At 39.1% G+C, this 15809-nt stretch overlaps 1 long non-coding RNA gene across 1 annotated transcript; it reads left to right on the forward strand.

Moving 5' to 3' along the window:
* The first annotated feature begins 664 nt into the window (after positions 1 to 664).
* On the forward strand, positions 665 to 6835 carry LOC136239390 (uncharacterized). Its single transcript, XR_010693435.1, has 3 exons — positions 665 to 906; positions 6369 to 6493; positions 6587 to 6835. It is a non-coding gene; the product is annotated as an uncharacterized lncRNA (long non-coding RNA).
* The last annotated feature ends 8974 nt before the right edge of the window (positions 6836 to 15809 follow it).

The following is a 15809-nucleotide window of genomic DNA, read 5'->3' on the forward strand; positions in this document are numbered from 1 at the left end:
CTCATTTTCTATATGCTTCACATTATCACATCCAGCTAGCTGTAAATGTGTGTTTGCAATATAAACAATACTACTGAGACGATAAAAGATGATTACACTGCATTGTTACCAAAATTAATTTAACTAAAAATTTACAATTGGTTTCTACTTGGCCATCTTTTTGCACTGTATATTAAAATAAAAAGATGGCCCAATTGTAAATTTTTAGTTAAATTAATTTTGGTAACAATGCAGTGTAATCATCTTTTATCGTCTCAGTAGTATTGTTTATATTGCAAGCACACATGTACAGCTAGCTGGATGTTATAATGTGAAGCATATAGAAAATGAATGGACAAAAGTGCCTATCTGTAAATGCTTTCTTGGCCAGATTTTGATATCACGTCTTTTGGTTGTAGTTGTTCCATGAACATGTACTTGTGCGTTCTTGGCCTCGCCTTTTTTTACAGCTGAGCTGTTCTTGGCACAGGATATCACTACTTTTTGTTGAATGGAGAACATACAGTTACTGAAGATTGGCTATTATATTACATAGGAGACACTGCATGCATGTATAATAACAGCTTCAGTATCAGATTAGCTAGCTAAATCAGTAGCAAAAACTTCAAGTTCAGGTTTAGAAGCGCTACTAAAAGTGACTTGCTAAGAGAAAACTCGTTCAAACTTCCCTCAAGGACTCACGTGATATTTTGCGTGATGTTTCACGTGAAAATAAGAACCGGGGATAGTGACAAAGTCGAGGCTACCATCTAAATGGTTCTTCCTGAAGCGGTGGGTTGGTGATATAACTAGTCTCTGTGCGTAACAAGTGGAGGCGAATCGGCTGCGAGTTGTTACTGAATGTATGCCTCGGAATGGCCAAGAAGGCGCTGAATGCATCACACTATTCTCCCAGCGAATTGCCGAGTAAGTTCGTGTATAAGTCATTGTAAACGGATACATAACTACCGTCGTAATTTTAGACAGGAATCCCCCACGCCATAGTTAGTCTCGCGTAGCCAGACCCTTTTCTTTCTTTTGTGTGGGGGCGGGAAAGAAAAGGGTCTGGTGAACATATCGTCGTTGGGCTATCCCGAGATTGTGGAGATTCTACTGCGCAGCTTCCGGCAGTGTTGCCAGATGATTTGCTCCAAATGTTCATGTGAAAAAATAAATTTGTTCATAAAAAGTTCATAAATCCATAGTCACTTTCTGAAAACTAGCCTACACATTATAAATAGGTGGATCTCTGGGTTAGTAGGGCCATAGATATACAGACAAAGTACCCGGGATTGGAATCATCCGGTTTTTCGTGCCGGATCATTGTTACCGGAAGTAACAATACCTTCGAATTTATAACACAGAAGACTACTTCTACTCTTGTGAGTACTTCCTAAAACATTAATACTTAGTTGCCGTGCGCTATAAGTCTGGTTCCCTGGATAATGGTGGCTACGCATCGAGGGACACACCTACAAACCAGGCCCTACCGCTAATTAACCACCCCCTTTCGCGAGGAAGGCTTACCAACGACTAAACAAACACTTTCACATATTGACATTTTACAGAAACGTATTGTGAATGGCGTATTTCACTATCCCGCCTTTTTTGAAGGGGGTAACAATGATCCGGCGAACGCGTTTGTATTGAAGTTATTGGCTCACGTGAGATGATTCCAATCCCGGGTACTTGTCTGTATATCTATGGTAGGGCACTGAAGAGCAAAAAAAAAAAAAAAAAAAAAAGGTTACCACCTAAAATTGCCAAAAGTTCATAAAAAGTTCACAGATTACTCCAGGTTCATAAAAAAGTTCATAGATTATTTCAGGTTCACAAACCAGCCAAAAGTTGATAAAAAGTTCATAGATTATTTCAGGTTCACAAACAAGACAAAAAGTTCATAAATCTATGAACTTTATTAACAACATGGCAACACTGGCTTCCGGATTGTTGTTTGGTGCAAATGACGTGGTCTGCTGCATTTGCGTCCTGTTACCATAGATATGTCAGTAGTAGCTATGGTAACAGGATGCAAATATTAGCAAATCACATCATTCGTGCCAATCAACAATCTGGAAGCAAGCTGCACAGTAGAATCCCCACAATCTCGGGATAGCCCAATGACGGTGCTATGCTATGTTAGGGTCCGCAACGCGAAAAATCGATATCCTCCAATCAACTACCTGACTATTGTCATGTGTTAGTCTAAGTGTAACTTGAATAACACCAGCGTGGCAGCCAAGTTTGCCACTTTCTTCTGGTAGAAAACGATACAAATGTCTTAAAATCACGTGATTTTTCGTTGCAGCAGTTTGTGGGGTTCTTCGTATGCCACGATATTCACTCTCAACATTGTTCAAGTAGTCTACCATCAACTCAAAGTATTAGTGGTTTGATTATATTGGTCAGTTTCCGGTGGCAGCACGATATGTGCAGCTTTTTTGCGACAGACAAAATGTTTCTTGCTCTGGAGCACAGGACAAGCAGAGCAGCAACTGCGCCGTGGGTCAGCAATGACCAGTACTAGGTCATGCAGAGTATGGTTATAATTGAAGCTTGTTAGCCATCTGGCTGAGCCATCTATATGCTGAAATTCGGCCAAAACGACGCGATTTTTGCAAACAAATACCAGAATGGTTGATACAACAGTGAGACAGTCTTCAACAGCAAGGATACGAAGCTTATAAACACCTAACAATACGGCCATCTCGCCCAGTAGACACATAAATCAATCTAATGCAAGGAGTAAGCACTCACGTGATCGAAATTCAAATCGCCGAAATACCCATGAAATCGCTTTCATTTCTGAATAGGAACCATGCAGTGTACTCCTTTCGTAAATATTTGTGTTAATTGTTCACTCGGGCGTGGTCTGGGCCAGTGCAGGTATATTTTATGCTGTGATGGCATAATAGGGAGAGTCTCAGACTGCTGCGCTAATCAAGATGCTGAACCTAATGCACACAAACTGATTGCCACTTGATTCCAAGTGATTTTAAGGTCATTGGAATAGATTATGGTTGTATTTTCCGCGATTTGAATTTCGATTACGTGAGTGCTTATTTCATGCAATGGATTACTCTATGCGTTTACTGGACGAGATAGCCGTATTGTTAGGTGTTTATAAGCTTCACATCCTTGCTGTTGAAGACTATCTCACTGATGTATCAACCATTCTGGTATTTGTTTGCAAAAATCGCGTCGTTTTGGCCGAATTTCAGCATATAGATGGCTCAGCCAGATGGCTAACAAGCTTCAATTATAACCATACTCTGCATGCAGGTACTTTACCTAGTACTGGTCATTGCTGACCCACGGCGCAGTTGCTGCTCTGCTTGTCCTGTGCTCCAGAGCAAGAAACATTTTATCTGTCACCAAAAAGCTGCACATATCGTGCTGCCACCGGAAACTGACCAATATAATCAAACCACCAATACTTTGAGTTGATGATAGACCACTTGAACAATGTTGAGAGTGAATATCGTGGCATACGAAGAACCCTACGAACTGCTGCAACGAAAAATCACGGGATTTTAAAACATTTGTATCGTTTTCTACCAGAAGAAAGTAACAAACTTGGCTGCCATGCTGGTGTTATTCAAGTTACACTTAGCCTAACACATGACAATAGTTAGGTAGTTGATTGGAGGATATCAATTTTTCGCGTTGCGGACCCTAGGTATGTTCACCAGACCCTTTTCTTTCCCCACCCCCACACACAAAAGAAAGAAAAGGGCCTGGCTATGCGAGACTATGCCATAGTAGCTTCCTGGGATTATATATCTATGCTTTTGTAGGCCAGATCCTTGCAGCTGGCTTGTTCTAGCAGCTGTGTGGGTCAGACCGCGAACAAGTTGAGCTGAACCAGTGAGAAAACAGCTAAAAATGAAAGAAGATTTTTTCTCAAGATTTCAACCAACCAGATGGTTGGTGATGACAACGAAGTTGTCAAGAGCAGACAAATGCTTCCATCAACAGTTCAAGAAAGACTATAAACTTTCATGGCTTCCTCTAATGTATGGTGAAATCTTTGGCTATAAATAATGTGTCAGGAATTTGAATGATTAGCAAGTAAGTCAATACTACAAAACTAATAAGTTAATATTTTTGAGGGCTCAGCTCAATGCGTACCATAATTACTATGCATCAATCAATTGATGTGATGATAATATGTGCAGATCTGAGACAACCATGGACCCTACTATATAGTAACTGGGCAGATATATGTAAGAGTTATACCATGGCTGCAAGGAATTTTGCTGATATATACACCCAAAGCCCGAGGGCTGCGGGTGTATATGTCAGCGAAATCCCAAGCAGCCATGGTACAAGTGATATATATATCACTTGGGGCGCACTCACCTAATAGATGAAAGAACTAATGAGAACTCATCCCATTTGTTTTATACAGTAGCATCTGAAGATCGATTGTGGTTTTAATAGCGTGGGCTAATAGCCATCAAAACGTTGTCCATACGTTAAAACGTCATTAATACGTTACTATGCTTCAACACGCAATGTTAGAAAACTTGCGATTGTGGGATGGAGTTTATATTGTTATCATTTTTGTACTAAGTTAAGCCAACTAACTTCGCTATTGGGACAGTAAGTAAGTTATTATATTAAGTTAAGTACTTAGAACTGTAAGTTACTAACCTATTTCAATGTAGCAGTAGTAGCTTTGCTGTTCCGTGGTCTGTTGAAAGGCTTTGTGGGTAGAAATGTACGCATCCACAATCGCCCAAACAATTATTTTGTGCCTTCATTATCCTTTAGTAACAACCAACTACTCTATCTTAGCCTATGTACTAAGCTTAGCAACCTCTACAAAACCAAGTCCCACAATACAAAGCTCTATGTCGCTCAATATAACGAGTCAAAGCGCATCGATTCTTTGAACTGGCTGGGTATCAAAGTCATTGGCAAACCGCTTTCCCATGATATTGCCCGGGCAATATGCGAGTTAAACACCGAGCGGCGCCTTTGAACGCCCACGCTAAAGTGGTATATAGAGTTATGTATACTGTGATATAATTGTTGAGTGTTGTAGTTTCCCAATGGTCAAAGCTAAATTAACCATTTTAGATAGCTTTTTGTGATGTTGAAGGTGTCAGGCAAACTCCAGTTAGGGGCAGGCAATAAAAGATCATTTTTCAAAACAGGAAAGGAACATGCTTAGGCCCGCAAGGTACAGGCTTAATCTACTTACCCCAGTAGATGCACCATATTATATATAATGCACATATCAATGTATTGCCCTACTAATCCCCCCCCCCTCCCCCTCGGGCATATATAGGGCTATAGTGGGCACAACCGAATGTTAAATGCCCCATGGTAGGACAAACCTATTGTGTCAAATCCCTACCATTGGCTCCAGTTGCAATGTGGGGGATTTGACATAGCATAGAAAAAATATTTGGGTGCATAATGAATGATTGTCAAATGCCCCATAGTGGAAGCAGCAGTTTTATGTCAATTCGCCTTGTAAAGTCCCACTTACATCCAAGGGGGGTGGTAGGGTAACACATTGGTAGGTGCATAATGAGTTTGCATCATAAACCTTGTGTTGAAATTTAGTCTGTCTTGCTTTTTTCATGCTTATAGTAGCTACATATTGAATTTATTTGGTTAATAATCAATACATTAATATTGAAAGGGACACGCCCCCAAAAGTACGTAAAATGCGTAAAATGGTGTAAAAACACAGTGATTTTTGTGCATTTTCGAAGCACCCACAACATTACGTAGTGATACCAACAAAAACGGTCTGCTAATTATGCACATACCTCTAAGGAATACTCCACCTTATTTTCAAGACCGTAGCTGCAGCGGATACGTGGGCCCAGCACTGTTTCTGAACCCGGTTCGTCATTTTGCCCAATGCGTAATGTATTGTGGGATTCACCCGTTACCAAAACTATGGGAATTCACCTTAAACAAATTAATCTAAACAAAAAAAAATGGCCTGGAGCATTGTGTACATGAATAATACTTCAGTAATTCAAGGGAATTGTACGAAGAGTTGTTACCCTCGAGCGGGCCATTCAGTTTAAAGACAAAAGTTAAGGAAAGCCGCTTCGAGAAAGTGCCGCGTGAGTAAATTAGTTTAGAATAGCTTTGTTCAGGACTATATAAACAGACACCATGTTCCTAAGCCAACGTTTAGTGGGTTTCTTGTACGTTTTTGAACTTACCATGTCGGTAGATATGCGGAATTCCACTAAAATCAGTATATTTTATTAGGTTCGCAATCCCAATGGCTAATTTCAATATGGTGTTCTACTTTTATGTATCAACTATCCAATCACTGTTACCATTATGCTATAACCATTAGTCCCTCCTAGTTTATATGTCTCCTAGCAACAAAAATTGTTATGTCAACAATGTAGGTGAGAACTACAAAAGAAGTTAAGTAATATACTCCAAAATTGGTCATCAACTGCTGCGTATGCTGAATACATCTTGGGAATGACTATGTTGGATGCTCACTTTAACAATAATCATAATAGTGGAAGTAAGTGTTTGTTGACATGTTAGTCTGACTATATGATTACATGTTTTTAGTTAGCTGTGCCTTACCATACTGTATCCCTTTCTGTATATGCAGGGTAGATACTGATGTTGTGACTGTTGGCGGGTGAGTTTATGGTCAATGGACAAATCACGTAAATGGTGAAGAAAAAATAATATGTGGTACCAAGACCCCACTACTATATTATGAACTCTTGGTGGTACTTCATAGCCAAACACTAGTGTATCTGGCTTCTTGTGCTATTGTAGTCATTTAAAAAAAAAAACAATTTTATGGGATCATCATAATGTAATTGTTTACTATTACAATATATCATGCTATCATTAAAGAGTTTCTATAATTGTGGGTGGTTGCATGTAGGGTCTACGAAGTGCTGTGACTGCCGGAAAGGTGAAGGGCTGAGGCGGGATTAGAGACATGCACGGGTAATGTAGCAGTAAATTACTTCAACTGTATCACTACAGCGGGTATGAAACAACTGGCTATAGCTATGTACGGCCCTGCTGGAGTCCGGCACACTGACGAGTCAGTGGAGGCATACCGTGGCAAAATTAAAACAAACTGATCAGTGACTGCTCACAATTAAACCAAGAGTTGACAGCAAAGTGTCTATCAAATCAGCCTGCTCGCTATGGCTAATGACCTTGCCCACTTCCACACTGTTTGGGTTTAGGAATTGAGGCGGGCGCCTCACACCTTGATGTCATGGCGGCAAGTTTGAATCTTCAAAGAGCACAAAAGCGATCTCATAAACTAACAAAACAACTTTTAGATACATTGTGTAAAAGCCCCTGATAGCCGCAGCCTTTTTGCAATACAACTTCATGGTTGAAAGAAAATCGCTTCAATGGGATGCAATGACGAAGAAAATGAAAAAAAGAACGATGCAAGCATTTTCAACACCTCCACAATCCGTGACCAGGCTCGTTTACGTGCTGTTGCTCACTCCTCTGGTGTCAGCAGTGGCTGGCTGAAGGCCATCCCTCAACCAACATTGGGTTTGGCCTTTTCTCCACATGAGTTATCGCTGTCCATTTATGGTTGGGTGTTCCTCTTTTCCCATTGTTACCACTTTGTACATGTTTGTCTGTCATAGATCAGTTTGGCGACCATCTTCTTGGTTGCTCTCATGGCCCACTACATATCCAACGCCATGATGTTCTTGTTTCTATAGTACATCATGCTCTACTGCAAGATCACCCTGGTGTTCTCCGTGAGCAAAACATTGCCTCTGATCAATCTCGTCCTGGGGACATTTACCATCCTGATTTTACTCTAGGCCGTCCTGCTTACTTTGACCTCTCTGTCAGGTGCACAACTCAGCCTTCCTTTATTTCCGCTGCTGCATCTAAGGCTGGGGTAGCTGTTGCTGCCGGTGAGGAGGCTAAGGATGACCATTATTTGGAAACTGTTAACAACCATGGTGGTGAATTTTTTCCCCTGGTTTGCGAGTCGTTTGGTGTTTGGACACCCTTTGCTTTATCAACCTTATCCACGATTGCTGACTGTACCACTGTTAAAAGTGGTATTCCCAGACAGTTAGCAAGGAAACAATTGCTTCAGCGCTTGTCAGTTACTCTCTGGCGATATAATGCCAAAATGATCCTGAGGCATTATGGCTTATGCCCAGAAGATGGCATAGACTTGTTGAACTAAGCTATTAATTAAGGTTGTTTTGTAGTTAAGGTAGCTAGTTTTGTAGTTAAAGTACTTAGTTTGGTAGTTAAGCTAGTTAGAATTTTGTATAGCATGTATTTTAATGTTATTACCCCCATGCACATTTGAATAAATAATTTAATTAACGCATGGTAAATGGGTGGGCGATGGAACAAACTATTCCAACAATTCGCCTGACTTTTCATGTGGTAGTTACTCATTACACAAAGGTTACATGCCCCTGGTTTCGAGGTGGAATCTTTTCAGAGTAGATTTCGCCATGCGGATTTTAAAAGATTGTGTAATCAATCCCTCATGTAAATGACTCATCATCATCATCATCATCATCACAGTAGTGGTCGCGTGTTTATTATTATTATTATTGTGGGTGCACGCTTTGTGCTTCTTGGCCTCGCGACTCACTACCGTGAGTCTTGATCATCACAGTAGTGGTCGCGTGTTTATTATTATTGTGGGCGCGCGCTTTGTGCTTCTTGGCTTCGCGACTCACTACCGTGAGTCTTGATATTTCTGAATTCATTACATTATTAACTTTAATGATTTAATTCATTACACTAACTTTAATGATTTGATTTGATATCAGTGCTTGAATTGTAAATTTATATGAGGGTATACTACAAGGGCAGATACAGGATTTTGCTAAGGGAAGGAGGGGCACACAGGTACTGGAAATCATTCCACTCTGCGAAATACGAAGCATGAGCTTTCTAGGGGCCTGGGGACATCAGTGCTCCCCCAGGAAATTTTGAAAAATTAACATTCTGAGATGGAATTTGGTGGCAATATTGACTGAAATTTGTTGATAGTTCAACACTGGAAGTATGAATGCTAATACTATAGCTACTGAGCTAAAAAGCCAAATTATAGCTATAGTGTAAAGACCTAGGCTTCTTCTTCACTGCTTTAATTTGCTGCCTTTCATCATCATCAGCTGATTCATCACCAATTACTTCCTTGGTAGACACATGCAGTCTGCAGTAGTGGGGGGTAGATTTTGGCTAATGTACATTACATGCAAAATTAACTAGCACTTGTTTAATTCTAATTAATGCACCTCACGAAAGGAATTATTTAGGATTGTGGGATTAGCTTCCTTGGGGCTCGAGAATCACGTTACACCAAGTAAGAATGTATTACTATGTAGTAACTAATGTTTCATGGATGTTCTTTGCTGAGGGGTACTATATAGCTACACTGTAGCTACCTTATACTTAGCTAGGCTATCAAGGTATACTAATTTACAAAAATTGTTATCAAGGTATACTTCGTATACCCCCGTATACCCTCAATTCGAGCACTGTTTGATATATTTGTTAATGGCTTCATGTATAATTGGTTAATTATATTAACATAAAATAAATAGATTATATGGAATGTATAAATGCAATTAACAACAAACCCTATAAGAAACTCTGCATTATTCTAGCAGGCCATATTTGGGAGGGGGGGTTGGTAGGTTCCTTCCCTCTTTCAAAAAGGTACAGTGCACCACACTCAATAGAAATATCAATATATCCTAATAGAGTATAGTCAAATATCACAGTATCCTATTTTTATCTAAAACTTATAATTAGTATTATTTGATCTTTATCTAAATAGTATTTTTGAGAAAAAAGGCAGCCAAATACTTGTCAATTAGAGTTAAAGGTATTAATTAAGAAAACAGCAAGTCTAAATGTAGCTGAACATCAGTCAGTGCAAAATTCTCCAATCTTTAATGTGTGTTAATTATACTAAGTGGCATTTACATTCTTTCTTGGCCACACCACATATCAGATCTTTTAGTTGCAGCTATTACAGCTACTTGTAGTTTCTTGCATTTGACACACCCTTTTTACAGCGAAGATGTTTTTGCATGTGTATACCCTAAGTCCATAACCTTATTATTAATAGGGTTCACCATGCATGTCCTCACTGATTGGGTTAGACATAGTTAATGCACATGCAGCATGGAGAGCTAGTTAATTTGTCACATATTACAATACCATGTCCATGAAATTTATTGAATTGACCAAATGAAGTACCGGCCTTTACCTCTTAAGGATTTTTTCACAATTGTAGCATAGCTACCAGTGGAAATTCTAGACATGACCTACAGTGGGGGCCAAGTAGGGAACAGCACGACTATAATTGTTGTATATGGCTGTAATATAAAGTAGAATTTTAGGGGGGGGTCTGCATGGGGATTGCACCCCAGAAGCTGCAGGATTTTTGCAATTTGAAGGCTTGAAAACAGCCTGGAAAATGCTAAAAATAACAATGCCAATTTATACTGCAACTTTTCCCCAAGATTTAAAAAAGTTATTTTTCAGCAGGGGGGACCATGCATGGCCCCCCCTTAGAATCGCCTATGATAGCTACATCTCACACCATCCACATTGAATGAGTTAAGCAACTTGGTCTATTTAGGCAGATTTGAATCTGTTGACAATACCTAGCTGTGGGCTAATAGCTAGAATCAAGACACACGGTAGTGTGTCGTGTGGCCCAAGAAGCCGGTGCGCAACACTCGTGAGTGTGTTGACAGGAAGAACGAAAACACAATGTTTGCACCTTCGTAGCTCTGTGTTTCCTTGATGAAACAAGACGATTTTTGCTGTGGACACGCCCTCCAACTTCAGCACTCCGCATTCCAAATTTGAGCGAAATCGCTTCAAGCGTTCCCGAGATATTTGACTTCAATGAACCCTATAATAAGGTTATGGACCTATTAATAGGGTGCAGCTAAACCTATTAATAGGGTTTATAACCTTATTAATAGGGTTCATTAGGTTTAACTTCTAGCTAGAGATCGAGGAGGATGGGAGTGCCATTAGGGCCGGAATAAAAAAAAAATTAAAAAATATATATATATAAAAACTTCAAAAATTGGTTTAGTTTTTTAGTTTTTTTTTCTTCTTATTTTTCTTCCTCTTTTCGCACACTTACAAAAACTGCTATAAAACACGAACGCCATATCTGATCGCCTTGAAATTTGGCACACAGGAGGGGGGTATCAAGGCGCATCTCGGTACCAACTTTGGCTGGAATACAATAAACAAGCAGAGTTATGAGCGATTATTCACGAAAAATAACACCAATGTGTTGTCACGCCTACAGGGTAAACCGCGTATGGAAAGAAGCTGAAAATCGGTGGGTGAATAGGTTAACTATTGAACCTCAAACCTTTTGTGGTTTGAAAGAAATCAAGCTAAAAACCAGGAAGATACAACGAAAAAACCAACAGTGTGTAACAATTATGCAATCGAGATAAGCTAATATAAAAACGACTACTTGCCACGCTTACCAGATAAACCGCTTGGGGTAATGCTTTGAAAACCGTTGTACAGATGGAGTAACTTAATCATCTTAGAAAGGCTCTTCAATGTTGTAGAAGAATCAGACTTAAAGCCACAGAGTTATAACACGAAATCCAACTTGGTGTAGCAAGTGCGAGATCGAGATACTCTAATAGAGTAGTCATCCTAATAGAGCAGTCACCCTGAAGAGAATTCAAGAGATCAGCTAGAAACAAATAACCTGTATAGAGATCAGCTACAAACAAGTTACCCTGTAGAGAGATTAGCTACAAACAATTCACCCTGTAGAGAGATCAGCTAGAAGAAGTTACCTTGTAGGGAGTTCAACTACGGAAAGAAATAGTTCAGCTAGAAGAAATCACCTTGTAGAGTTCAGCTACAAAGAAACCACCATGCAGAGAGTTCAGCTACAAAAAAATCGCCCTGTAGAGAGATCAGCTAGAAGAAGTTACCTTGTAGAGAGTTCAGCTACAAAGAAACCACCATGTAGAGAGTTCAGCTGCAAACAAATCACCCTGTAGAAAGATCAGCTAGAAGAAGTCACCATGTAGAGAGTTCAGCTACAAAGAAACTACCATGTAGAGAGTTCAGCTACAAACAAATCGCCCTGTAGAAAGATCAGTTAGAAGAAGTTACCTTGTAGAGAGTTCAGCTACAAAGAAACCATTCTGTAAAGAGCTCAGCTGCAAACAAATCACCTGTACAGAGTTCAGCTACAAACAAATCACCCTGTAGAGAGATCAGCTAGAAGAAATTACCTTGTAGATAGTTCAGCTACAAACAATTCACCCTGTACAGAGCTCAGTTAGAAGAAGTTTCCTTGTAGAGAGTTCAGTTACAAACAAATCACTCTGTAGAAAGATCAGCTAGAAGAAGTCACCTTGTAGAGAGTTCAGCTACAAAGAAACCACCATGTAGAGAGTTCAGCTACAAACAAATCGCCCTGTAGAAAGATCAGTTAGAAGAGGTTACCTTGTAGAGAGTTCAGCTACAAAGAAACCATTCTGTAAAGAGCTCAGCTGCAAACAAATCACCTGTACAGACAAACAAATCACCCTGTAGAAAGATCAGTTAGAAGAGGTTACCTTGTAGAGAGTTCAGCTACAAAGAAACCATTCTGTAAAGAGCTCAGCTGCAAACAAATCACCTGTACAGACAAACAAATCACCCTGTAGAGAGATCAGCTAGAAGAAATTACATAGTTCAGCTACAAACAATTCACCCTGTACAGAGCTCAGTTAGAAGAAGTTTCCTTGTAGAGTTCAGCTACAAACAAATCACTCTGTAGAAAGATCAGCTAGAAAAGTCACCTTGTAGAGAGTTCAGCTACAAAGAAACCACCATGTAGAGAGTTCAGCTGCAAACAAATCACCCTGTAGAAAATTCAGCCACAAACAAATTGCTCTGTAGAAAGATCAGTTAGAAGAAGTTACCTTGTAGAGAGTTCAGCTACAAAGAAACCATTCTGTAAAGAGCTCAGCTGCAAACAAATCACCTGTACAAAATTCAGCTACAAACAAATCACCCTGTAGAGAGATCAGCTAGAAGAAGTTACCTTGTAGATAGTTCAGCTACAAACAAATCACCCTGTAGAGAGATCAGCTAGAAGAAGTTACCTTGTAGATCGTTCAGCTACAAACAATTCACCCTGTAGAGAGAGCAGCTAGAAGAAGTCACCTTGTAGAGCGTTCAGTTACAAAGAAACCACCATGGAGACTTCTGTAATAAATATATGTATTAATATATATAATTTGTACATTTACTGATGAAATCAGAAATATTTAAAGTATATAACATCTACTTCATCTTTTCTTCTTCCTGTGGTAAAGAAAAAAAGATAGGTTAAAAAAGTCCCAAAGCCGGCCATAGGCCGACTTTGGGGTATACAAATACAAAAAGAAGTGAAATCTAATCCAAAACAGCCAAGCTGTAAAAAAAAGAGTGCAGCCGTCAAAAAGGCTATGGTGAAAAAAGATGTGAAATCCAAGGTGGCGGCCAAGAAATGGCTGTGGTGGTAGGTTAATGATAAAAATTTTAATAATGACAATTCAGGTGAATTTTTGTGCCGCTTGGTCTTGGCACAAAATTCACCTGAATTGTCGTTATTAAAGTTTTTACCATTAACATACCATCACGGCCATTTCTTGGCCGCCACCTTGGATTTGACATCTTTTTTCACCATAGCCTTTTTGAGGGCCGCACTCTCTTTTTACAGCTTGGCTGTTTTGGATTAGATAATGGTATATGAGGAGTAATTTCAGCATCAAATTTTACATAATTTTAGTACACTGAGGATTCTATATATTATTTCATTTTGATCTGCACGTCACTGTTTACTTTAATAACTACTATAAAATAAGTATTATATACACATAAATCATAATATAGAGCATGCATGTAACACTGTAGGTAGCTAACTATATTGTTTATTGTTGTAGCCAACTATTGCTTGTAGTGTTAAAAAATAATTTCACTGTGAACTAACTTTGCTTGGGCTAAACTTGCTACAACACTCGGGAATCCATGGCTATGCAGACACAAGCTTAAAAAGCATATTAATTTTGTATGGAGCAGTATACATGGTTACAATCAGACAGGTAAGTGAGGAATAAATACCAATGTATGTATTGTATTGTTCTAGCATGTAAAACTGAGACATGTAATAGCTAACATGACACTGATCATGAGGTGGAGTATAAGAGATATCAAATAGACTACATATGTACACCATCCATATAATTATGAAAGTCAGGACAGACTCTTGAAGTGCATGGTTTTGGAGGGATTGCGCTACATAACATAAAGTCCTGTATATTAAAAGTTGAAGTATAGCCTTATTATAAGAGTAATAGAAGCAATCAGTATCCAACACCATCATAATGTGACCGGCTTTTTGACAACCAGTTTTATAGCCTTTTCAGAAGTTTGACTATCACAGTTCATAAGCATATTTTCTTTCCTGTATGGTATATTAAAATGATATTTGGCAGATTGAACATGCATCATATATACAAGAACACAAAAAAATTGGAATTTTCAACTAGAGTAGGGACCATAGCACATCGATAAAAGGTACTGAAACAAGCTGGAATATATAGTGCATGATATTAAATCACAGTAAAACAATAAGAAGTGTTATATCCGTACTGTGCATTCAGTCATCTGAATGAAGAGCATTTTTATTGTTGTAGTGAAAAGTACGTAAATCAAACATCCATCAGAACTCAGCCCACCCATTTATATATATATACACAGAGATTTGTTCAGTTACTCTAATTGAGCATACACTTGTTGACAAAGTACTTTGGTGTTTGGATAGCCCCCTCTCCACTGTAGTTTCAATTACACTTTGCTTACTATAGTGCATCCCTCCCTCCCTCACCACACTAGCCATACAGCACTACTATAATACTGGGTTGTGTCACAACAAGCATTGGCTACTGTTTAATGATAATAATGTATTATACTTTAAACAACACTATACAAAGAATACTTGAAAATGAATGCATATATATTTTACGAGCATGCCACAGATTTTTTTTTTTTGCGTGTACCATGCAGTCAGTATTCTATCATCACAATGGACCAAGGTCTGTGCTATAAAAATTCTTCCAAACTTGATGTATACTCTTGATATTTTTGGACCACTCTGCAATCACCAACAGTGAACAGTTTTCCACCAACTGGATATAATGTATTTTGATTTGACCTTAGAATTGTGCTTATTACATATATATCAAGACACACGGTAGTGTGTCGTGCGGCCCAAGAAGCCGGCGCGCAACCCCGTGAGTATATTGACAGGAAGAAAGAAAACGCAATTTTCGCACCTCCGTAGCTCTGTGCTGCCTTGATGAAACAAGACAATTTTTGCTGTGTAGATTCCCTCCACCTTCAGCACTCCACATTCCAAATTTGAGCGAAATCGCTTCAGGCATTCCTGAGATATGCGACTTCAAAAATTGGCTTAGTTTCTTCGTTTTTTTTTTCTTCTTATTTTTCTTCCTCTTTTCGCACACTTACAAAAACTGCTATAAAACGCGAACGCGTTATCCGATTGCCTTGAAATTTGGCACACAGAAGTGGGGTATAAAGGCGCATCTCTGTACCAACTTTGGCTGGAATACCATAAACAGGCAAAGAGTTATGAGCGATTATGCACGAAAAATGACACCAATATGTTGTCACGCCTACAGGGTAAACCGCGTATGGGAAGAAGCTGAAAATCGGTGGGTGAATAGGTTAACTATTGAACCTCAAACCTTTTGTGGTTTGAAAGAAATCGAGCTAAAAACCAGGAAGATACAGCGAAAAAATCAACA

This window comes from Dysidea avara, chromosome 11 (genome assembly GCF_963678975.1).
Source record: "Dysidea avara chromosome 11, odDysAvar1.4, whole genome shotgun sequence".
Classification (NCBI taxonomy): Eukaryota; Metazoa; Porifera; class Demospongiae; order Dictyoceratida; family Dysideidae; genus Dysidea; species Dysidea avara.